Below are 25,945 nucleotides of genomic sequence, written 5' to 3'. Positions count from 1 at the left end.
TCCATGAAGATGTCCACTTTCAATAGCTCATAATTTTGTCAGTTATATCTCAATAAAAACAGAAAAAAAATATTTTTAAGTGTTAAAAAAACCCCTTAAATTAAGGTTTTTAAAGAGAAGAGATAATATGGTTTAAAACTGTAGACATTTCTTTTATCTGCTCCATGGAGAATGGAGACCAGATGGGGAGGACAAGGAGAGGAAGCAAAGATAGGAGTTGGAATCCAGGTGACAGATGGCTGTGGCTTAGGTTTGGATGAAGATGGTGAGAGTAAAGTGAAAGGGATGGTTTAGAGAGATACCTAGGAGGCAAAAATCAGTAAGATGTGGTGGTAGATTGAAAGTGGGGAGGGAGAGATAATGGTAAGAAGAATGTTCTGTCTTCTTTCTTAGGCAATTGTGTATATTTAGATGAAATTTACCAAGCTGGGAAAAGGCAGAGTGGGAGATATTAATTTTGAATTCCTGTCATAGAGATGGAAACAAGAGAGTGCAATACATCATTTTGAGGGAACGTATAGACTAGGAGGAGAAGGAGGTTCGAGATTGAGAGTTGAAGAATTCCAACTTTGGAGGTCAAATTGGAGGAGGACCTGGTAGGAAGAAGTGTATCTGGAGAAATAAGAGACAAACCAGGAGAATGTGGAATCCCAGAGGCCTAAGAAGAAGAAATGTATCAAGCAAGGGGAAATTAGCTCTGCTGCATGATTTGGAATTATCAGATACAATGAGAACTGAAGACCGTCAGTTGGATTTAGAAGCTTGGGAGTTGTTAATACCTATAGTAGACCAATTTTGGTGGATGCATGGCGTATTTTCAAAGACCCATACTCAAGACCAGACTGACACCTAAGAAGTTATATAAAGATCAACAGCATGCTCGGTGAGTACTGAAGAGGATGATTGGATGGTTGAACGGATGGGTGAATGTAGACTTTGCCTGAATCTCAGAAATATTTTTTTAACTTTTTCATTTTCTTAAATCCTCTGGCTGGTCAGAATATAATATGGGAGAAATGAAGAAACTAAACAGTACTGGCATTGGGAGTTGTGGCCTTTCCTTGCTGGAGGAGGAAGGCATGGAGAAAAGGATGAAGAGGGAATGATCATGGTACATGTCTACTAGCTAAGACTTCAACATCTACCAGGAGATCTCAATGTATCCTCCATCTAAACCAGCCACTTTCAAACCTGGCTGATCATCAGAATGACACCTACACCCACAAATATTCTGATTCAACAAGCATGTTCTGGCCTGGGAATTAGCATTCTGCAACACTTCAGTTAACCCTTGGTTTTAAGTTCTACTATAATGCTCCCTGAAAATTCCAACAAAGAGCTACATGACTCTGTTCCTTCTTTTCCTCACTGTTTTATAAAATATGGAACACAAAGAGAACATATTTGTGATTCGTTAATAGTGCCAAGTGTCATTTTTTCTCTCATCAGAGGAAACTAAGCCTGAAAACCAAGTGTGGTATAGTCATTTACATACCCAGGTGCTTGATTCACTCCTTATAATATTTTGGAATGAATATTGGGAGGCTATTACCAGCCCCATCAGCTCCATTTTTCAGATGTGGAAACTGAGACAGAAAGGTTAAAGGCACAGCCATTAACAGGATGAAGTAGGGACTTCAATCTAGAAGTTTCTCTCCAAGTTCAGGTTTTGAAGGGGAGCTGTTCACCCTACTGATATTTGAGATGCAGGTATAAGAGGGGACAATCAGCCTGGTGACCTGTATTATAACCCGTACCTTGATACAGAAATACATGTACACATATATGCACACATTTTGAAAATGACTGGCTCTACATCAAACACAGAAAGAAAAATAAAATAGAAACTATCATGATTTCTGCCCTCAAAAGAACCTGTAATCTCAATGGCAAGATGTTACAACTATTTCTAACACAAGGCTGCCAGGCTAAGTGCAAAGTGAATGCTAGGGATCATATTAGCTGCCAAAGATTTGGATGGAAATGGATTTAATGTATCTTGTGAAGCTCAGCTTCAGGCCCTTCACTTGTACACACAAGGTTCTGGGATGAACCCTACCAATGTGTTCACATGCTCGTATATTTTGGTACAATGTGCAATAGTAAGACATTTTTATTGTAAGATATTTTAACTGTCTCTTTCTGCTTTGGCTTCAACTGCATCACCTTCCTCCTTGTGCTCTTTTGTGGAGGGGTGCCTTGGACACTTTTGGGCATCTGGCTCAGTGGTGTTTGAGTAGGGGATGTATTTAGTTTGGGTTTAGTGGGATATGTTCAGAATATGTCTCACAGTGACTCCTGTGTGTTGTTAAATCATGGTGAGCAGTCCTGGTACAGGAATGACTTTCAGAAATCCTTCTATTGCCTACGCTGCCAGCTCACCAGCGTCAGGCACAAGGGTGCTGGGCTAGAGGTCTTCTCCTGTGTGGACATGTCCTATGATGCCTGCCATGAGAAGTCCGCATGTAGGTAGTTGTTAATGAGTGTCTCAATTCAAATATAATTTATAACTAGTCAATGCATAAGAAAACTTAAAATTCCTTGGAATTTGATAGGTCATATACAAAGAAAACCTCACAGAGGATTTTCCAAACTTGACAGCAATCCTCAACTCTCAATTTTTTTAGAAATCAATGATTCATGCTAGAGGAAAGACTGCGTGATCTTTCTCTTCTCTCTGTAGAAAAATATAATACAAAACTGTCATCCTCTGAAGAGGTGAGCAAAGAGAATAGAGCCAAAAAAATGCTTTATAGACTTGGGTCAGGCAACTTGCTAATATATTGGATTATATGATGCTTGTGGTATTTGCCAACTTTTAAAATTTTCCAAATAAATATCTTATTCTAAGAAATAATTTACCTTGGAACCTAATTTCATATTATATTTTGTATTTTTTTATTTTGCATATTTTTGTTGTTGTTGTTGTTAAAAGCACCCTCCCCAAAGAGTCTACCCTTCAGGTCCCATAAAAAATGGATCTGCTTCTGAGTTTAGTGAAAGGATAAGCCACAGAGGAGGTTAGACATGACTTTGAGAAAGTGGGGGAAGGCTTCCAGGTAGAAGAGCAGTTGTACATGTGGAGGCAACATGAAGCAAGAGCCCAACTTGGAAGGAGCACTTGGAAAGTCACAGTGTGCTTAAAGGAAATCTATCCAGGCTAGCTCTCATGGGGCGGTTGTAGTTTCTTTGTTGCTATGGGTTTTGCTCATTTTGTTTTGTTTTAATCATTTGATTGTTTTCCATCTCACTGTTGAAGAGAGCGTGCATCTCCCGGTGCTCCCAGATAGGGGTGCCACATAAAATAGAGTGCCAGTTAAATTTGAATTTCAGATGAACAATGAATAACATTTAGGTATAAGTGTGTCCCCTGCAATGCATAAGACATATTTATACTAAAACATTTTTTTGTTGTTCATCTGAAACTCCAATTTGACTGGACGTCTTGTATTTTTATTTGGGAATTCTGAAGGAAGGAAAATGAGTTTTACTTTTGGAAGCCTCTGATTCCGGGCCAGGGGTCTTCATCTGAAACAACTCTCCACTGCACCAGCCACTAAGCTGTGTCCAAAGGAGAGCTGTAGGATCTATGGGGCCTTCTTGGTCCACACAGAGCAAGGCAAGTTGACAAAGAGACAGTGGTTGGTGGAGGAGGGACTTTCCAAGTTAGCGGCAAAGCTTTCTTCTGGGAAACAAATGTTGGAGAGTGAAGTAAAGTCATTCCCCAGTGAAGACCACTATTATCACTAAGTACATTAAATCCAAGACCGCATTACTGCAACAGACCTAAGGGATGGAGAGCTGAATTTGTGTACATCCAGGGGTGATTTAGTTTTGTTAATTACTTATGTGTCCTTTGCCTATAAAAGATGTTTTGAACAAGGCTTGGTTTCCTCGATTCAAAAACAGTTTAACACAGTTTTTTTTTTTTTTTTCAAAACTCACCCCTCTACAATATTGTGCTCATTTATACCCTCCACAAACATGGGTTTGCTGTTGTATGGATAAGGGTCACTAGATTTAGGAAGTAAAAATAAAGAATGCCCAGTTAGATCTGAATTGCTGATAGATAACGCAATTTTTCAGTGTATGGATGGGGTAGCATTTGTTATCTATCAGCAATTCATATTTAAATGTGTGTCCTGTGGTTTACTTGGCAACCCTGCTCGGGATACAAGCTGATATTCCTGATTTTGAAACCATACAAAGATGGGAACTATACCCAATATTTTGTAATAACCTATAAGGGAAAAGAATCTGGATTGTTACAAATATATATAGAATTGTGTCATATATATATTTATATATATATATGACAATCACTTTGCTGTACACCTGAAACTAACATAACAGTGTAAATCAACTATACTTCAATGAAAAAAAAAATCCATCCATCCATACATACATAAAAGAGTTTGCCCTTCTTTGAAAGTGGGACTATCTGAGTTTTAACCTAGGGGAAAGAAATTGTTGAAAGATAAAAGACCTGCTTCAGAAGGGAGTGAGTTCCCTGTGTTTGGAGACTGGGTGAACGTTTGGTTGGCATGTAATGGAGGTGACACATATTTGAATGAACATATTTGTTGAATGTTGGACTTGAGGACATGATGATTTTTCAGGTCCTGAAGTTGGTGTAGCATAGCACAGGCTCTAGAATTGTATAGATTTAGTTTCAAATTCATGACTTGGCCCTTTATTACTGAATTTTTCTGAGCCTCTCTTGCTTTATTTGTAAAATGGGGACAAGCCTAATGAGTTGTTATAAATATTAAAAAGATAATGCATACAAAGCACATAGCACTGTTATAGACACAACAAATTATAGTGAAATAAATGTTAGCTATTGTCCAAGTCCCTTCAGGCTCTGAGATTATACATTTGCATGAACTTCAGTTACAAAAACTAACTATGAGGATTTAAATAGACCAAGAATTTGGGTTTGTAAAAGAGACAGACTTAATTCAACAGCATGACATCGTACCACGGTAATGACCAAAAATATATCACATGGTCTCTTAGTCAGTTTATGTTTTTGGAATTGGCTCAAAGAGAATGAATTTGGGTTCTACTTTTCTTGTTTCTCTCTCCACACCCGACACAACATAAAGTACATATTTGGTGCTCAGGAAATAATGTTTCATGGACGAGTGTGCTCTTCTTTGCCATAAATAAGAGTTGGGGCTTTAATGTTTATTCCATGAAACGCTTGGTTAGAAATGAACAAGAAACAAATTCAAGGACATAGTGAGGCTTCTCTTCCTTTCTATCTCTCTGCAGAACTTCTAAAATGTGCTTGTGAGCTTAGTTGTGGACAAAGAATGCCTCCTGGCATTTTAAGCAACTCTTAGCAATGGGATCTCGCTTTTTAAAAGGTGCAATCTCAAACATTCTAGGTGAGAGTTGCATGACGGCTTCAGTTTTCTGTCATATTAGCACAGATTCATATTTCCAACTGCCTGCTAGGTCGTTTTTCAGTATTTTGCAGAAACCTTATCTTTTTTCTTTCTTTTTTTTTTTTTTTTTTTAGGGTAAGTCATCTTGATTTGATCCATTCTTCTAAAATAGCACTACCACACAGGTCAGCAGATCCAAATAATGAATACTTTGGACACAGAGGCTTTATAAAAATTAGTTTGTTTCCTGCCCACATCAGGAATGTGTAGTGTATGCATAATAAACTGGGGAGATTAGTTTATGAGAACTTTAGGTCCACCCTGAGTGCACAGAGATAAGTTCTAAAAATAAAGCCGAGTTCTATTCTCCTTTTTTTTTTTTTTCCTCCAGGAGTAAATGCTGACCATGAACCTTCTGGAGACTTGAGAATAAAGCACAGCGGTTAGTCATCGTCCTGCAGTCTCACAGTGCCACCTTTTGGTACATGATTTCTCATTTCCTAACAGTGAATATGAGACAGCTGGTTTCCTCTGGTGATTTTTTACAATCCAACTTCCTTGGTTATGGCTTGACATAATTTCCCTGGAGAGTTCAGGCTTAGGGTATGATAATATACCTTGGATCTGCAAAGCATTAAAAGGGAGGATATTGTCAGATATATGATCTAGCCATGGACACAGGCCAGATGCATTTGTAACTAAGAGAGAAGCCCCTCTTGTCCTGGTCCATTCCTAACTGGTTTGGCTTTGCTGTTATCTATCAGCACCTTCCTTAACTTTTGCAAAAAGGCTCAGTTAATTTCATTCTTTGCTTTCCAGCTACGTTGTCAGGAGCTTGCTTGTGGCCATATATAACAGGTGACAACAGTGTTTTTTGCAGAGAAATAAAACCAAGAGAGCAATCGCAAGAACTTTATGTTCTTTTCAAGATTGCTTCTCTGGAATATTTACCCACAGTAGAGAATAGGATGTAATGAATTATTTATCAATGGGGCAGGCTTTACTGTATTAATTAATTAGTTAATTAGGATTTGGGTTGTTTTTCTGGCATTAACTGAAATTAGACTTGTGTTACAAATATAATAAAATAAAGCTATTTAGGCCAACCTGTTGGAGGAAATTTCAAAACACCTAGAGACAATGAGATTTTATGTTTTATGCTTTTGGCTGCTAGTTGGAACCCTTGAAGGAAAAACTGGCTGAATTCTCTAAAATTAGGTTTACTGCATGCCTAGGCCTTAGAATTCCAAGTCCACCATTTGGGCTGAATTTCTACCCTGTCCCAACAGCTAGTCAACTCAATGAAAATACAACTCGTGTTGTTTACTATCATGTGCCCAATAGAAACAGTTGTATTTTTCCTCCTCTAATTTTCAATCAGAAATTTTGGCTTGTTAGAGAGACATAGTCTAGGTTGGCATCACCGTAAAGCACTTGTTTTATTCTGAGTTCTAAGAAGAAAATGGAGACATGTTATAAGTAGCAACTCTGGTCTGTACTTTTAGTTTGCAGTTTAGTAGACAAGATGGGAAGGACATTTTGGCCAGAATGGTTGAGTTTCTTTACTTGTAAAAACCCTACCCATCCCTCACCTTTGAGGTCAAATTTTATTTACTTCAAAAAGCCCCTCTAATTCCCACAATAGCTGTCTCTCTCTACTCCAGATCTCTTTAGCTTTTTTACCTTGACAGTGGGCTGTGCAATAAGGATGGAAAATTCCTAGAGATATCAGACCATGTTTTACCTACTTTGGTGCTTTACGCCTAGTTAGCTCTCAGTATGTGATTTTGAATAAAGTTATGATGGTACACATGGCAGAAGCACAAGAACATTTCCAAAAATGCAACAGCTTAGCTCAATGTGGTATAAACATCTCTGGGAATATAAAGCCCCAACCCCATTCAGTAGTTTCTCTTTTCTCTTGCCCAGTCTAAATTCTGCTGCCAAAGCAGCCTAAAAGCAAATTTGAGCATGTTACCCTCCTCCGTTAAAAGCTCCGTGCCTTTTTCTGGCCTTCTGGATAGACTCCGAACACCTTAGATGGGTCTAGCAGGCTTGTGCTGTCTGTCCCCAGCTCGCTTGTACAATCTCACTTCTCACCATTCCACCCCATTTGCACGCTGGTCTACTCATTCTGAATTTCTCTGTTGTTACCCCTTTCTGAAATATTCTTCCTTCACTTTCCTGCCTGGACAACTTTTTGCCATCATTCAAAACCCAGTGTAAATATTTTCAACCTCTGTTTAGAATTTTCCAAGGCTCCAAGGCAGAGTAAGCCTCAATTTCTTCTGGGATGTTATGTAATTTTGTTCATTATTTTATTATAGCAACTACTATGTCTTGTGTCAAAACTTTTCTACTCACATTAAATCACTGACTAAACTTAAGTGACCTGAAGATAGGGACCATAGTGATTTATTTAAATTTTCAAGCAGCTGGTCCAGTGTATAATATGCAGTGAGCTTCCAAAAATGTGTGACTGATGAATAAATCAATAATCCTGAAGGGTAATGATAATAACACCGGATGAGGACTTGGTGGCCCTGTTACTTTCTTCTGTGAGATCTGCGGCAGTTTAACCTCCCTGGTCTCAGATTGCCCAGCGTGGACGGGCAGTGTTTCAGATTAGGTGACCTCCCTTCTGATACAGGATCTGTGAAGTTTTCACTCCTGAGTAAAGTTCATCAAGGCAGGCTCTCTGGGAACTTCCAAATTCAATAGGTTTAATTTCATTAGTCAGGAAAGACACTTCCAGATTTGGTAGCTCCGGATATTTGAGGGTAAATACCAAGTTAGTAATCAAAGGATTGGAATTTCTGGAAAGAAATGCATTCTAATCTGGAGTTTCTAGTTTAGAGAGACTAAAATATTAGACACAATGTCTATTCCTACGTGAGGTCAATTAGTGGATATCAGAGAGTAAAGGGATGTATCATGCTAACATATGAATAAGTGAACATTCTTTTATAAGCCATCCACATTCAGTGTCAAATTGAATTCCAAAAAAGTAAAATTCACACATACTTTTCAGAGGGTTGAATTGGCATTTTCTTAGATATTCTAGACAGGGGTCCACAGGGCAGGGACTAAGCTGCAGTTGTGTCATACACTTTATGCTTGTTTTCACCTTCTATGCCTCGATTTAAAAGAGATCAGAAATCGAGGAAATAGAAGACCGTGGCCCCCTGCGTATTCAACTTTCTGTTCAATATCTAAAGCTGTCTGATCCGCATATCAAACTTAACATGGCACAAACAGAACACTTGATTGCCCAAATGTCCCAAATTCATTTCCCTAAGTAGTATCTATTTAAGTAAATGCCATCACTATTCATTTAACTGCTTAGGACAAAACCTTAGAAGTTATTGCAGATTCCTCTTTCCCTCAATCCCATCAACCAATTCATCAATCAGATATAATTTTAAACCCTATTCTGAATCTCTTCTCATCATCTTCACTGCAACCACTCTTTCCCAAGCCACCATTATTTCTTCCTAGATTTTTGCAACGACCTCTGAAGTAGGTTTTCTGCCTCCACATTTGCTCCCTTACCTAGAGTCCCTCCAACACTTAGTGGCCAGAGTGGTCTTTCTAAAGCTTAAATCAGATCGTCATACTCCCCTACTTAACAGTTGCTAGTGGCTTCCAAATATACTTTGAATAAAAAGCAAACTTTTTTATGACCTCCTTATCTGGGCTCACAACGTCCCCAACCTAATCTCCTGCTCTTCCTCCTGTGGTTAACTTTGACTCATCCATGTTCGCTTTTGGTGTCTTAAAACATACCAAAAATATTCTCATATCATGGCATTTGTACTTATGGTTCCTTCTACAATGAACACTCTTTCCACGTGGCTGCCTTTTTCTCACCATTTAGGTCTGAATTCATGTCTCCTCCTCAAGGAGAACTTCTCTGATCTCACATGAAACAACCTCTCCTGTTATAGTTACTCTCTGTCAAAATTACCCTATTATATATTCTTCATAGCACTTCCAGAACTTTACTTACCCTATTTATTTATTTTTTTCTTTACTTATATATTGCAGTCCTATGATGCACTCTCCCTGTAGGAGATTCACATCCAAGAATCCCTTCTTTTAATCTTTCTCTTCTCACACTGGAACTCCTGCTCCAACCTAGAGGAATGGCATGTGGCTCTTGATTTTCTGGATGCTATACCTGGCTCATCCTGAAGGGGGAGCACTGCATTGCTTGGGAGGGTTTTAGGTTTCATTGACTTTTTTTCTTTTTTTTTAAAGAATAAATTATCCACAAAGGGAACAAGCAGTTCTTTTTTGCCGACATTGACCACCCCTAGCTATCATACTCAAAACCCTTCTCACCTGGGTGGGAGGTGCACGGGTAAGAGAGAAGAGGAGAAAGAAAAGTTCTACCCACACACACACACACAAATAAATTGAAGAAATAATATTCAAAATATTCTGAGTGGTTATTCTTGGGTTTGGGGATTCTGGGTGACATTAATTTTCTTAGTTTTAATTTCCTTTATCTTCAGGATTTTCTAAAATGAATATTTTTTTCATAATCATAAAATAAATCTTTTTAAAAGATTCCATTTGAGAGAGACTATATAAACCTTCAAACTGCAAAATATAAATAACATTAGCCTCAATCTACCTCCGTGTTCGGATACCTAACTGTATTAGTCCAGTGATAGATACAAAAAGACTTGTTGATTAGCAATGAAAATACAAAAGAACATCAACAAAAATATCTATTCCGGAGAGAAGTTGGTTAAGAGTATTCAACATTAGCCTCTAAATTAAATATGGATGAGATATTTTCTCTTGATTCATTCCACTTATTATTACAACTGAGTAATAACAAATTATATGTATCAAGATATTTGGTCAGAAGGGATATTATTTTAGGATCAAAGTAAACCCTTCGGCGACAATTCAGATTCCAATTGTGTGAGGCTATTGGACTTTGGAGAGGCGATCGCGTTATTATGCTACTAGTTAATGTTGAGTCTCTCTCGCGGGTTGTAGAAGAGTGGCTGCTGAGAACAAACAACACCCCTGGTCCAACCTGGCCTGCAGCTCTACAGGAATCATTTGATCATCATTTAAATACACAAGTTCTATGGAATTCAGTAGATTACATGCAATCATTTTGAGAAGATATTTTAAAATTTAAGGTAACGATGGAAGCTTTTGGGTTCAGACCTTTGAAGGTGTCACTCATCATGACTGGTGCGGAAACAGAAATGTCAGTTTTGCTAATTAGGTTGTTGTTGTTTCAATTACTTTACCACTGGCCTGGGGAATCCAAACTCCAAAAGATGGCAAACTATGACTAGCAGTTGGGATTCACTTTTTTTTTTTTTTTTTTTTTTTTAGCAAATTAAGGCAGTGTGAATTCAACCTAGTGATGAATGTGCCTTTCCCCTTCCAGAGCATCAACTGTACCAAATTGTATAATTTTGGCATCTGCCTTGACAACTCTAGCAAACAATCATTTTGACAGGAAACCATCTGTGTCGAACAATATACACAGTGTCTACATAACACAGAGAGGGAAAGAACAGTCTCTAGGAACAAATAATTGTCTGAAATGACCCTGGAGGTTGGTACTTAGAATCTCAGGGGGAAATATATGCCAAGAGTTGAACATTTGAGACAGATTCCTTTCTAGAATGGTTTCGGGGAGAAAGACTCTCCCTTGAGGATTGAAATGATGAGAAAGAAATATTTAATAAACAAGTACCACCCCTGGATTAAGAAGCTGGCTCTAATCCTGTCTGTTCCATTAACGAACTTTATTTCCCGGGGTAAGCCACTTGACCTCTTGGTATTCTGTTCTCTTTTCTGCATTAACTAGTTGTGTGTTTCCTTGCATAAGTCACTTAGCATTGGTTTGTCTATATAATAAACTTCACCATTTCTGGAAATTGTCTCTCCCTCTCTTCCATGAACTGCCCCAGCTCCACTCCAAACAATGAGCTTGTCTGGCTAAAATTCATTGCTCCAATCAGATTCTTTCCTCTGTGTTTGGAATAGGGACTAAGAGATTCCAACTCAGAATTGTCTGTCTATTCTCTTGAATTGACAAAAATTTGAGATCTCTTAGCAGCAACAATTTCCCATTGTATGTACCAGGAAACTGAGAAAACAATTCTGGACAAAACAAAAGAACAAAGTAGATGAATAGGCAAAGAGAAAAAAAAAAAAACAACTCAGATTATTCACTTGTTCTCAAAGTCTAGCTTTACTCTTCTCCCTGGATTTTAAGAGAAATTCTAGGATTCTTATCATTCATTCCTTTTTTTTTTTTCTCCTTAAATTAGTTTGTCACTTGCAACAAAGGGAAAGCCAACTAATTTAATATTTTATAGGAGTTTGGTATTTGATTTCCTCCAGTCTTTAATGGGATGTACCACTTATAAATCTTTGGTTCTCAGTGAGGAAAATAATGACCCTATACAAAATCAGCATGCTAAATTATATGAGCTCTGTCATCCCATCTTGTTCTAACTTTCTACCTACAATTTTGTTTCTATTAAGGTCAAAGTTTTAGTTGTGGTTAGAGAGGAATACAGACACAATAATACATCATCTCTGTCCTCATGGAAGTGTTGTAGGACATCCACAAAGACAGCTACAAAATCTTTCAGCTCTTGATGCCAGCTCTAAAAGAAACTAGACCAGGAAGTGTCTGCTCCATCCCAGCTTTACTATGTGATTCTGAGTTCTCATACTTAGGTCTGATTGTACCTTCAGTAATACCAGAAATTGCAAATGAAAAATAAATTTTAAACAAGTGCTTTATGTTCCTTTGTAGCTGGCAAGATTTGACTGTTTCATATCTAGAGCTGGCTTTGCTGGGAGAATAAATTGTCTGATTTTTGTAATAAGATACCTGCCAGAGATGGATCTAATAGCTTGCAACCCATAGGAACTTAAAGACAATAGCCATCATAACTTAAAGACAATAGTCAAGCTAAAGACTGGATGAATGATCAAAGGCTTAGTGATAGCCTTAGGAGTCAGGACCCTCTGGTACAATTTATCTGCTCAGTTTCTTCTCTGTCCACTTTCAATCTCCTGCCTTAGCATCTTTGCTTGTGTAGTTTCTCCCATGGGGTATGATTCCTGTTCTATGAGTCTCAATTCCAACTTCATCTATCGAAGGGAGCTTTTAGTCTACTTGATCGCACAGTGACTCTTCCCTCCTCTGAATTCAAAGTATTTGATATTAGCCCCATTCATTTGAAAATCATGTGGTTCCTTGTGAGGATAATACTAGCCACTCTATAACAAATAAATTCCAAAATTTCAGTGGCTTAACCCAAGAGAAGCTTATTTCTTATTCATGACATAGTATGGGTTTATGGCCATTTGATGTCTTTCCTCCAAAAGATGATTCAGGAACCCAGATTCCTTCCATCATACTCTCCTACAATTTGCCCCAAGGCCTTAGAGCCTTCCATATCCATCCAATAGAACAGAGACACCAAAGCACCTCAGCCTAGAAGTGACAAATTTTCATTTTTCTTATATTCTATTGGAAAAGAACTGGTCACATAGCCTCTTCTGCAAGTATGATGAGAAATGTAGTTCCTGGCTGGATACCACCTTCTTAATGCAACTCTGAACTACAGAAGTGGAAGCTTGAAGGGACTTCCCTGGTGGTCTAGTGGCTAAGACTCCATGCTCCCAATGCAGGGAGGGGCCCGGGTTCCATCCCTGGTTGGGGAACTAGATCCCTCATGCATGCCGCAAATAAGAAGCCCACATGCCACAAGGAAGATTCCCGCATGCTGCAGCTAGGAGCTGGTGCAGCCAAAATAAATAAGTAAATAAATATTTTTTTTTAAAAAGAAGCAGAAGCTTGAATTTTGGTTGATGGCCAGCTCTCTTTTCCACACATTTCTTGTACTTAACTTCCTCTCTATAAGCACTATTTCTCATTTCAAGCATTAATATTCTTGATGGTGATGCAATAATATTTATCTCTCATAGCATATAACATACTACCGTGAGCATATTTTGTTCTTATTTAATGTGTCTTGATCGGTTTGTACTAAATTAGGAAAGTATTGAAGCATTACAGTGATGCCAAATTTCCCCAAAGTGCCTGGATATTATCCTGTTATCTGGTTTGATGAAATCCAGAAACAAATGGATAAATAGAATGGAAACATTCTCTTTAAAATGTGGTATTGTGCTTTATTCAACAATATTTATTTCATAAACATTTATGGAGCAATTACAATGTGCTAAACATTACACCAGATGTTTTGGCAAAGGAGATAAATATCTTAGAGTTCCTGACCATGAGAGTTTATAATAAGACTGACGAGAAAAAGTCATTTATGAACGTACAGACTGACAAAACTACAGAGGTGTATGCACAGAATGGAATGGAGTTGATGAACAGAGCACAGAGGGGAGGTCTCTCACTTTACAGGTTGATCTACTGTGATGAGCTCTAGATAGAAGCCATGAGACCATTCTTCATCATGATCAACGTTACTAATAAAAAAATAAGATTGGCGTAGCACAATATCAGACACTCTCGTGTATATCATGTTGTTTTCCTCCACTGCGATCTTTTGAGAAGATTAAAAAAACCAAGGCTCAAGGAAGCAAAGTGAGTTTCCTAAGATAACATAAGGAATAAATGGTGAAGATTGGAGTTATCCCACTATTGTAATAAATTTGTACTTGTGTATTAGGTACTTTCTTCAAGCGTTATACATTTTAGTATATGGAAGTGAAGAGTCACAGTGACAGAGCCAGTGATATAAATACATCGTGGTGTCCTCAGAGCCTGTCACCTTGTAGGTACTGAAGAAATAAAAGTCTTAATGAATGGATGGGTTGGCATTTCACAAAGCTGCATGTACCAGTTTAGATTACGAGGGAACAATTACCAACCTGTTCTTTTCAGTAGGTGTGCTAACTAGTAACTTGATTATACACCTCCCTGAAGGTTCCAAAATATGAGGAATTGAATTAAAGCCCCAACTTACTAGCTTTTCTTTGACGATGGAAACAGTTCTGAATGAGACAGAGTCCTTCACTGAGAGTACAGAGAGGGTGGTTCACAAAGCACTGTGGAGTCCACATTGGTTCCAGACCAGCTTGTCAGTAAGAGAGCTGGGCTGGCATAGAGCAGTGTTGCAGCTACACCTACTGGACTTTCCCTAAACCACAATTGAACTCTCAATAGAAATATTGAAAGTATGACAATCTAAGAACATTTAAAATTTTCACGCCAATCCATCTTTCTCATTAATGACCTGCACTTGCACATGTGGGAAATAAGATAACTTCCTATGGAAAAAATAGTCATAAAAGGTTATCTTACTTTCCACATGTGTAAGCATAGCTTTTTATGTAGCAGAAAGATGATTTAACATTAAATGTTCAATTTGAGACCAAAATACAGTAAGGGATGCTTCTATGTTTACCACCCAAAGCAAAAGTGGAATTACTGATAATATACAAATGCAAAAACATCGGCGTCTACAAATCTGCGTTTATTTATAAAATATACTCATCTGCAGAGTAGTCTGTGTCTCTTTGCTTCTGGTTCAAAAAGAAAGGTCAAATTTAGTCTTCAATGAGATTGCTGGGGGAGCTCTCATTTTGAAGCTCCACATGCCACCCCAAGCCAGAACTCAGTTTGTGCTTTTTTTCTCTTTTTTTCCTCTTCCTTTCTCTTCCAGATTCTTCCACCTCCACTGTTCTCCCTGTCCCCACATAAACCTGGGGCAAACTGTAGTCCATAAGCAGCCATACCAGCCACAGCATCTTGGATTCGTTAAGAGCTTTGCAGATGAGCTCAAACTCATTTTTCATCTTATTCCTGAAGTCATCAGATTAAAGCTTGTCACATTTTCTGGACACAAAGCTCCAGGCATGTTTTATTCATTATCTGTTCTCATCTTTGAGACAAGCACCTGCAAACCATTTCAGGGTTGGGAGACATCTCTGAAGTTTCAACCTACCATGCGTAGGTTTTGCATCTTTCCTTGGGCCAAGAATCCTCATAGCAGCTTGGTTCACCCCAGCTACTTGGTGACCCATCTAAGTCCTAGGGCCAGTTGTTCACAAGGATGTTCTTGCTGCTGGCATTTGAGGACAAATTGAAACTAAAATAGCAAAAATTCTTTATCAACCTTTTACATCATATGACTTAAGTTTAAACCATTTTCTCAAAACAGTTGAGAATGAGGACAGAGAAACAAAGGCAGGTGGTGTTGAATTAAGGGTTGCTGGCCTGATTACTGTTCCAACAGCCTACGTATCCCCTCATAACTCACTGATAGTGACCATTAGTGGCAAAACACTGGGCTTTAATCCTTTAAAGCATGAAGCCTGGTTTTGTCAATACTTCCACATAACCTTGGACAGTTGCTCTATTTCTCTGCCTTCGTGTACCCACTGCTGAGGGAGAATGATTCTAAGCTGATCAATCGCTTACAAAAAATGCCTTCTTCATCAAGTGCTCAAAGAGACACCATGATATAGATTGTGGATCCTTTTTAGAATGTTTAGGGTAAGAAATAAGCAAAAGTGTTCCAAAACTAGATGATACGGCAAATCAGTGGTAGAAGGAAATATACCTCAAGTATTCTGACTCCCAGTCTATTGATCTTAGGTGAAACTTGGTCCTACAATACAGTCTTCTTCGAAAACAAAGAATTCCACATTTTTTGAAGTAACTTGAAATGTCAGAGGAAAATCAAAATTGGTTTAAAGTTTAGAGATAACTGTGAACATATGCTAGCAAATTCTATCTCAGGTGTCTATGTATGCTTATCTTTGTGTCGTGTGACAAAGCTATGTTTAACTAACTAGCTAACTCACTAACTAACCATATAAATAAAAGGGGAAAGGCCCCAGAAGTTCAAATGCAAATTATCTGCACAAAGACTTTTATGGGGAGGAAATATTGGGAAACAACATCCTCTATAGAAGTACTACATCAGAAATCAATTGGTCGGTCATAAAATAACTTGGACACCAAGCCCAGGACCCCTTATAGGGTCATATCACTTCAGAAAGTGATGGAATATTTGGCAAGTGACACACAAGGATGGGAGGTGAGCCAGCTACCCACAAAGGATTGTTTTACTCTATGCCAATCTCACTTTCTAGCGACCGCATGCTGGACAACAGCAATTTGCCCCTCCTTGCCTGCTGGTAAGATAGACATCATGCCCTAACACAGAATATACCTTTCCGGACATGGCAATGTTAAGAGAAATAATCACAAAAGCTTGACCACTTCATAGATGTTTACTGAGAGCATTTATTGGGGTTTTAAGGTATACAAATATGTATGAGATATAATCTCTTGTGACCAGGAATTTACAATCCAGTTGGGAGAAACAGCAGTTCCTGAGAAGTTAAGCAGCAGTAGAGAAGTAGGCCACTGTACAAGTTGGTGATGATAATAACAAAGGAGCACGACAGGTAGAAAAGACAAGGGTTTAGAGGAGGCTACCTGTGGACAAGAAGGGTTGAGAAGATTTCTCAAAGGAGAATTCTAAGTTGTGTATTGAAGGATGGGTAGAAGTTGGTGGCAGAAATAAGTCCAGTTGTGGTCATAGAAAAAATAAAATCTTGGTTGCAAGAAAAGTCAGAGATGGGAACAAAAAGGCCATCTGGCTGGATTCAGTGATTCAGACGCATATGCTCATGTTCACTTTTACACGAAGCCAGTTAGATCAGTAGGGCTGCTGGTTCGCTGCAGAAATCTGCACTTCCTCCTCAGTGCCTCCTTTTTATTTATTGTTCTAATCACTGGGCATAATAGCAGCCAAGTCATAGGAGGATGGTGCTGTGACAGGATAATTGTCTCCGGCTTTGAAAATAACGTCTCAGTTTCTCTGAGGCCTCTTCTTTGGCAGCAGGAGACCATTAGCATGTCACGTTGTCCGGCCCTATTTGACATTATCTTTTAATTGTCCCTGAAGACCCATCTCCCAGGCAGTATGTCTGAGATTTTCAGCGCACTGGGCTTTCTGGACTGACATCCCAATCCACTTTATCATCTAACTTCAGAAAGTGTAAGGGACAAAGAAGATTAAAGGCTTTTATGAAGGGAGAGGAGCATCACGGGAAGAGGTAGGGAAGGCTATATTCATGACAACAATTAAAGACAAAGTGGCAAGACAAGCAAGTTATTCTGCAAGAATTCCACGAACAGCTGTGTGTGTGTGTGTGTGTGTGTGTGTGTGTGTGTGGCTATATGTAAAGACAAGGATACCATGTTAAATAGGCTATTCAAGACAAAAATCAAATTTCTAAACTGAGTGTTTTGATAGTTTTGTATAAGATGTAATTAGAGAAGCAGAATGATGCCAATCCTGGCATATTGGCTCTGTCCTCAACTTTTCTTGAGAGACAGAGCTACATGTCTGGGTGGTCCCTCCTGTTGGCTCCGTTGTTTCCGTCAAGTGTCTAAAGTGTTATTATTCCCAGGAGGCTGGCCAGCTGTTCTCTCTCTCCCCTGAGGACAAAATTAAGTAAATAAGCTTAAACTGTATAAAGAGGCTAGAGGAGAGTGAGAAAGTAATTTTGGACCCTGGAGGGTTGAGATCTGAGCGTCAAAGACAATGGGAATTCCTTGTCTGTATGAAGAGGCTAGAGGAGAGTGAGAAGGTAATTTTGGACCCTGGAGGGTTGAGATCTGAGCGTCAAAGACAATGGTAATTCCTCTTTGTTAACAGCTGGTTCTGGTATGGGAAGGGGTGGGTGTAAACAGCTGGTTCTGCTATGGGAAGGGGTGGGTGTAGTCTGGTTAGGAACCTGCAGGTGAGTGGGGGTCAGAGTAGACCTTCCTCCAGTTGAGTCAGTCACTGGTGGGATGGGCTGTGTCTGGATTTGTGACAGAAAGGGATGGATGTTACAGGGGAGTCAAGACAGAGTGGGAGGTGGACTCAGTGTCCTTGAAGGTCACTTCTCTCCCACTTCAGGCCTAGGGGTCAGCCTTCATCATCTTACTGGCCCTTAGAGATCATCAGTTAGGAAAAGGAGCTCTGCATGAATATGTCTTTGTCCACGTGCAGTCCCAGCGTCCGGTTCACGGTGACACCAGGGTAGCTGTTTGGGGATGTGCTCCTCCTCACCCCGGCTCTGGGAGCCGTGGCTCCCTGCCCATGCTTCCAGCTCACAATAGCATCATGGCTGCCAGGCTCTGATTAAAGGGCTCCCTGGGGGCTTCCCTTGTAGCCTGTCTTCTTCCCTCCAGCCCCTCCCTCCCCTGCATTCCAGAATCCCCTCCCTCTTCCTGTTATTGTTCTGCTCCTTTCTGATAAGATTACATTTGTCCCCATGAAGAGGAATGTTTCTTTCCTGTACGTTAATGTTTTTCAAAGGCGCACTAATGAAAAGATCTCTATCCTAATGCCAGATAATTTATACTAAGTGTTAAGGGATCTGAGAGGAACGAGAGGGCCCAGGAGGTGGGGGAGGCCTGATTCTCCTTTAATCACTTAGGAAACATTTGACAGACTATCACCAAGCTTGTGATTCTGGTTTCCAAATACAGTTTTGTTTTGGCTACGGGGAGAGGAATTGCATTTTACAAGGTAGAGATAATAGATCAGCTGGAAGGGAGAAAGAAGACGTGAGTTCCAAAGTTAACTTTTCTACGGTGCTTCGTTGCTCACATATGGTGTGCGGGCATGTCCCTTCATTCTTACCTCAGCTTCCTCGTTTGTAAAATCGGGCCATCTACCTACTTCAGGGCTTTTGTGAGGGTTAGTGACATAGCCTGCGAGACACGCTTTATAAGTGGGAAGTATAAATATAAGGTAGTTTGATCACCTAAATATATAAATCGTGACTCAGGGTGCGATGCACCAACTCTAGGAAACAGGCCCTATAAAGGGTTTGAGAAAGTCAGGCATCATCTTTGTCCTCCTATCCAGCTCCCAGCCAGTCGAATTTTGTTTAAAAATACTGTAGAAGTCTGTTCAAGCCCTACCACATGGAAAAGGGTCCTTAGCAATCATTGTATAGATGACAAAACTGAGGTCCCCCCCAAACAAGAGAATTATTTAAGTTGGTGCATCTTTTAACAGCAAAGCCAGCACTAGAATTCAGTGGAGGTTTGAGATACCTGGGCTGGGTTCTTTCCAGTCAAACATACAGTTTCTCTCACCAGGAATATGATTGCCGTGTTGTCCTTCAAAGACATGTTGGATATAAACTGAATAAGCCACGGACCGACTATGGATGCCCTAGCATGAAAGCAAAGGGCTTAGATGCAAAGTTACAGCCCTTGTATTTCAAGGCTGTTGCAGATATTCTGAGCTGATCGTCTTCTAATCTGTCTTCCTGTTTCTGTTGGCTCCGTTGACTTATCCCTCTCTTGGCCCCGACTGAGCTGCTTGGCTGGCTAACTTACCAGAAGTTGCTCTGGAGGGCAGTGTTTTGGTCCGTTTATCAGTGGTTCAGAGAATTTGACATCCCTTAGTGCAACGGCAAACCTTGTCTCCCTACCTGGAAACAAGAGAAAACTATTTCCATAGATGCCATAAGAACATAGGGAAAAGCCATTGATTCATATGAAAGTGAGGCTGGAGACATAAATGAGTCAGGAATTCTCAGGGAAAAAAAAAAAGGGTCAAGAACAGTGGTCCTCAAACCTGGAGGCAAATTAGAATCATCGGCACAGCTTGTAAAACTTGTAGATGCCCAAGCTCCAGCCTAGACTGATAGTTGACCAAATTTAGCATTCATCAGGAACACTTGGAGGGCTTCTGAAAGCAGGTTTCTGGAACCCACCATAGAGTTTCTGATTCAGTGGGTCTACGGTGGGGTCTGAGGATTTTCAGTTCTAACACATTCTTAGATGAAGATGTGCTATTGGTCCAGGGATCTCATTTTGAGAAACACGTACCTAGACCAACTATATCAAAATTTCCAGGTACAGGATCCAGACATCTGCATTTTTTAAAGCTCCCTGGGTGACTCCAATGTGTGGCCAAATTTGCCAACTGCTGGTGATACAGGGCAATGCAGATTCTAGAACAAGTAGCTATGGTGGCCCATTCACACTTCTAATCTTCTCAAGAGGATGCCATCCTGAGTCTTCTCAGGAGAGAGTTTCCTTCTGATGATTATTAGATGGGAAAGACACTAAGAATTCGTTGTCCCAAAATATTCCTTCCTATGCTTCTTTCATCCCTTCCCCGCCCATTAATTAGTTATCTAAGCTTCGTAAGTTACCTATGCTTACTCTCTGTGCCTTAAAGGCATTGGAAAGGCTGGTCTGAATTCCTGATGGACGCCTGAAGGAGTGAAGTGAGAAACTGGCCACAGCTTCCCACCCCATCCCTGTAGTCTGAAGAAAAGCATAATAGGACACTGTGACTGTGAAATGCTTGTCCTCACATGGTTATCGGTCGTCCTGGTCACACTCAGGAAAGCAGCATCTCTGGTCGTGGGGAAACTTTGCATGAAGTATGTAATAACTTCTCACCATCTGGAGTCAGTGGAATGACACCTGTTAAAATGGAATCAGTAGATATTAACCTGAGTTTAGTCATTCATTAAAGAGATCTAATAATTAATATTGATCTGTTCTATGACCAAGCTCATTTCATGCATTTTCTTATTTAATTTGAGCACAGCAACTTAATAAGACAGCCATTTGGTTTCTATTTTATAGAGGGGGCGTGGAGGTTCAGAGTGATAATACAGTTCACCAAAGTTCGTAAAGCTGCGATTCCTACTTAAGTCTGACCTAGTACAGCACTGAGAGCTAGAGATTTCTGTCCAAAGACAGATCAGAAGGGGAGACTGGGCATCAACAGGGGGTTAAGGTAAGTCAGGCACAGAGGCTGGAACCTCCATGGGTAGGGGAACAGCTAAAGAGGCTTGAGAATGAGGCCAAGCTGGAAAGAAAGGATGGCTCTGAAGACCATGAAGCCAACTTCATAATTTGGTATATGGCCTCCTTCTTGGACTAGGATAGTTAACAAAAAAAACCAAACACTACAATAACACAAGCTTGAAACCATTATTGTCACTAGCGAAGATATTGTTAACATGATTTAGTCATTTATGCACACACACCCATAATAGATTTGCGAACTCTGGAGACCTGTTGCAGATACTGATTTGCAGCTTGGTTTTTTGTTTGTTTGTTTGTAATCTATCAGTAATTCAACCTGGAATTTTTGTTAATGTTGATAAATATTTTTCTAAAGCGTGATTGTTAAGGAGTGTGTTTTATTACACTGTATGTGTGTGCCACGCTGAACCAGTTCTCTATTGTAAGGCTTTTGCTTTTATCCGGATGTACTTTTAATAAAACAAAGTTACAATGAAGGTTACATAAAATTCCTCATCCTTACTTATTTTTTTTAAATTGAAGTATAGTTGGTTTACAATGTCGTGTTAGTTTCAGGCATACAGCACAGTGATCCAGTTATACAGATAAATATATATCTATTCTTTTTCAGATTCTTTTCACATATAGCTTATTACAAAATATTGAGTAGAGTTCCCTGTGCTATACAGTAGGTCCTTGTTCGTTATCTGTTTTATATACAGTAGTGTGTATATGTTAAAGTAAAATTCTTAGAAGTTGAATTGCTAGATCTTACATATGTCTATTTTTAAGGTCTTTGATACCTATTACCCAATTCCTCTACAGGGAGTTTTTATTTTGTTAAACTAGTTTTCCACCTGCATTGTCAGAGGGTGCCCATTTCTGGCAGCCTTGAAAACACTGACTATCAATACTTTTAAATACCAGTTGGAGAGGTGAAAATTGGTGCCCATTGAAATTTTTATTAGCATCACATTCTCCTAGAAAATTAAAACAAAAACCCTTTATTTAACCAAATAGGATTTCCACAGTAATCTCAGGTTTATCAATCCCATTGTAATCACAAATTTTTGCTTAAATCATAATTTAGACATATTGGCATACTTAGCTGCACTGTCTCTTCATGCTTCTCTTTTACCTTCACCTTCATCAACTCTGGACTTTCTGACTTAGAACTCCTACATATGGAGTGTGTGTATGTGTGTTTGTCAGGAGAGGGTTATTTCCCCCCAAAACCTTGTGTTTTGGAACTAAAAAGAAGACTGTATTCTCTGTATGAAAACCCACATTTCTACTTGTCTTCATTCCTCTACCGTTCTCCACCCACTGTTGGTCACCTCATTTCCCAATTAACCCAGGCATCCTTGATTCTGCGAGTAAAAGGCAAAACCAAGCGCTATGCAGACATTATATAATACCCCCATGAGGGCGTCAGTATTTGACAGCCTTCAATAGGTTAATTTTTCAAAGTGGTAAGCTGATATTTCTGTATAAAATGCACATCTGCAGGGTAAATGGTATTAAGTGTTGGTGAATTATGGTCCCAGCCTAGGGGTCACTTGGGCTTCAATGCTACAAGCACCTTAATGCTTTTTTGAATGAAGGCTCCACTAATTGCTTCCATATGATTCTCCCCTGGCCCCTCCCCCCAGCCTCCATCACTGTCCCCAGCCCCTCCCCAGTTGTGCCCTGGCACAGGAATAATGAGCTATGAAATTGTACCGTATTGATTGGGGGCTGATGTTAGAACAGAACCTGCCATTTTTCCCCGGGATTTGCTTTGACTCTTGAAGTTCAGACAGCGTCGGGGTCAAGTCCCAGAAGCCCTAAGTCCTCCCCACTCCCCATTCCTTTAAACCACTGGGAGTGCACACTTAGACTGCAAAGGGGCAGACAGATCATTAATTAGCTCGGCTGCTAGGCTGTCTGGTGGGAGTGGGATTTGAGGGCATTTTAAAGGGTGTGCTGGCATGTTGATGGGGAGGAGGAAGAGGGAAGGAGTTGTAAGCATCCCCCAAATACGCCGTCAGAAGGGTCGCCTGGGTGAGGCAAGCCAGTCCAGAAATGAGTCTTCTGAGGTTTGCCTGCTCCCCACCCAGATGATGATGCAAAGCCTGAACCCTAACAGGTTGGAAGGAGCACTGAGAGACAACTCAGGCTGGCCCCCCAGATGGAGGTTAAAGTTAAAAACATTGTCAATTTGGCTAAAAGATTATCAGCCTGAGACCTGGCGATGCACAAACATGGAGAAGCCCTGCATGTGTCATGTACTGATTGCACGTCAGGCGCTCCCGTGAACATCCCTGACTCTACTGGCTCCTTTGGGAGGCAGGTATGAACACACCCACTCACGGCAAGCTGCTTGTCCAAGACTACCACTGGATCTCAGAAACAGTGGATCTGGACTCACATTCAGATCTGCCCGGCTTCAAACCTGTGCTCTCCAGCACCATAGCCTATGGTATGTGTCCTGGAGTCACACAGACCTGGGCTGGAGGCTGACTATTTCACTCACAAACTGGATAACCCAGAGACACTCACTTTTCACATCTGTAAAGTGAGATGATCTTTCTATATGCCATTTACAGCTGTTGTGAGAATAAAAGAAGCATGCATGGGAAGTGGTCAGCAGACTGTAGTGCCTGTGTAGCATTCTAAAGATGTTAGTCATTATTAGTCATTTTTATTGTTTTTACTATTATTATGTTTCCTCCTAGGAGCCATGCATCCCCACAGACTCGTACTCCTTGACAGTCAGGTCTAGAGCTGCCCATTCCAGCCTCCTCTGACTTTAAGCCCAGCTTCTTCCCCTGATCCAGCTTGAGGTGACTTGGCATCTCCTGAGTTCCTATAATGCTACCTGCCCTAGTCTCTTGGCAGTGATACATGCTGCCCTCTCCCTTTAATTGTATTATTGAGCTAGTATTTCTATTTTATGGCTGTTTAATTTCCCCCATGTTTATGGCCTATTCTCCCCCAACTAAATTGTGAGGATCTCTGAAGAGCAAATGTCTCACATTTGAGTTTCTTAATGTACCTGGTTTGAAGCCATGTCAGTCTTGTTGCTCAAAAAAGTCTGAGAATTCTCAGTAAATAGCAATTTAATAAAGAGTATCAAATCTTGTGTTAGATACCCTTAAAGAAATTGGGTGGAGTTTGTTTTTATTTCCCACATCACAGGTCTGGTCTGTAGTCTATACTCTGGCCACTGCTGCCCCTACTGGCATCTAAATGTGAGTCTGTATTTGGTAGTGGGATGCTCTTTTGAAATAATTAGATGTTTTTAAAAAACAAAACAGAAAACCTAGGTAAATGAAAGAGCTCAAAAAATGGATTCAGCCAAACTAAACTGTATTTGTTTTTAAAGGTTCTATTCTCTCCACCATGGATTTGGCTTTGTAGCCAAATAGTTGAGATTTATGTATCTTTATGCAGCACAAAGTCATGCTGAATGTGTTTACAGTTAGGGTTCTTTCAGACATGCTTTATAGAAACTCAACACAAACCAGTTTGAGAAAAAAAGGATGTTAGGGATGAATCAAAAAAACAGAACAGCTTTCAGAGATCTTAAAAACTAGAATCTGAACCATTTTCCTCTTCCTGCCTCCCTACTTCTTATTCCACCCTCCCTGGTGATAGATTTATTCTGTCTTCTTTCAGCTCTGAGATTATATTTTTAATGCTCCACAGTCAAATGAGAAAGATGTTTTCTCCAGCAGAAAACTACCAGGAAGAATTCTCATAGAAACAGGAATAGGGATATTATAATTAGCGTAGTCTGGGTCCCATGCCCCCCGACTCCCACCCTTTCTATAGTCAGAATGGCCACTCTTCAACAATCTTCAGACAGCCAGCATGAAAGGTTAAACACCTGAATATTGCCAGATTGTTTTGTCTTGCACTCACTCATCACGTTAATATTTAACAAGCATTTATTGAGCGCCAAAGAGTGAATGAACAGGGGAGAGAGTTACTACCCTTATGTAGCTAGTATTCAAGTGGGGAAGAGTGGGGATTAAATAATTGCTAACAACAGGTGAGGTAAGCACTATGGAAGGAAAAGTTTGGGTGGTCCAGGAGCACCAACCCCAGGGAAGAGATGGATTCCAGGACCAGGATGAAGTGAATTGAGTTATAGTTGGCCTGGTGAAGAGGAAGGGAGAGAACATTTGGCACCTGTGAGAATGCCTCGAGGAGAAAAAGCAAGCCTAGTTTGAGATGCTTAAAGCAAAAGGCTCAGGATGGCTGACCCCTGGGAGGCTTGCCCTCTTCCTCCAGGACCTCTCACACAGGGTCTTTACTAGACTCCTTGAGAGCTGTGCTCAGTCCAGCTCCTTGGTCAACCTTTCTAGGTGTGTGTGTGTGCTGAACCCCTGAGTTTAGAAGGTGGAAAACCTTGCTTCCTACCATTCTCATCACAAAAGGCAATTCACTGTTCACTTGAATGTGCGTTGGGCAGTGGAGGTCTCTGAAACCCACTTAGACAGCTGAGTTTGGAGAATGTGGAGGCCAAGTTGTTCTTTTCCACATCACCTTTTCATTTGTTCATGGAGCTTCTCTGTCCCAGCTGAAAATCACCTCATCTTTCTCTTAACCACGTATTACCCTATTTATATCTCTCTTGTGATATGCACTTTCTACCTAATGTTACATCTATGTGTGTTCCCATCTTCTCTCTACAACTGCTCCCTGAGAACCGGATCAAGCTGATTATCTATGTGTCCTCCGT

General features: G+C 40.0%; 1 long non-coding RNA gene across 1 annotated transcript in view; it reads left to right on the top strand.

Moving 5' to 3' along the window:
• LOC130708857 (uncharacterized) overlaps positions 1-25,945 on the top strand; it is a 167,486-nt gene that overhangs the window by 67,043 nt on the left and 74,498 nt on the right. The gene's annotated exons all lie outside the window — the stretch shown is intronic.

Source organism: Balaenoptera acutorostrata, chromosome 9 (genome assembly GCF_949987535.1).
Source record: "Balaenoptera acutorostrata chromosome 9, mBalAcu1.1, whole genome shotgun sequence".
Lineage (NCBI taxonomy): Eukaryota > Metazoa > Chordata > Mammalia > Artiodactyla > Balaenopteridae > Balaenoptera > Balaenoptera acutorostrata.
The sequence above is the reverse complement of the archived record's forward strand: the minus strand, read 5'-3'. Positions and strand labels throughout refer to the sequence as shown.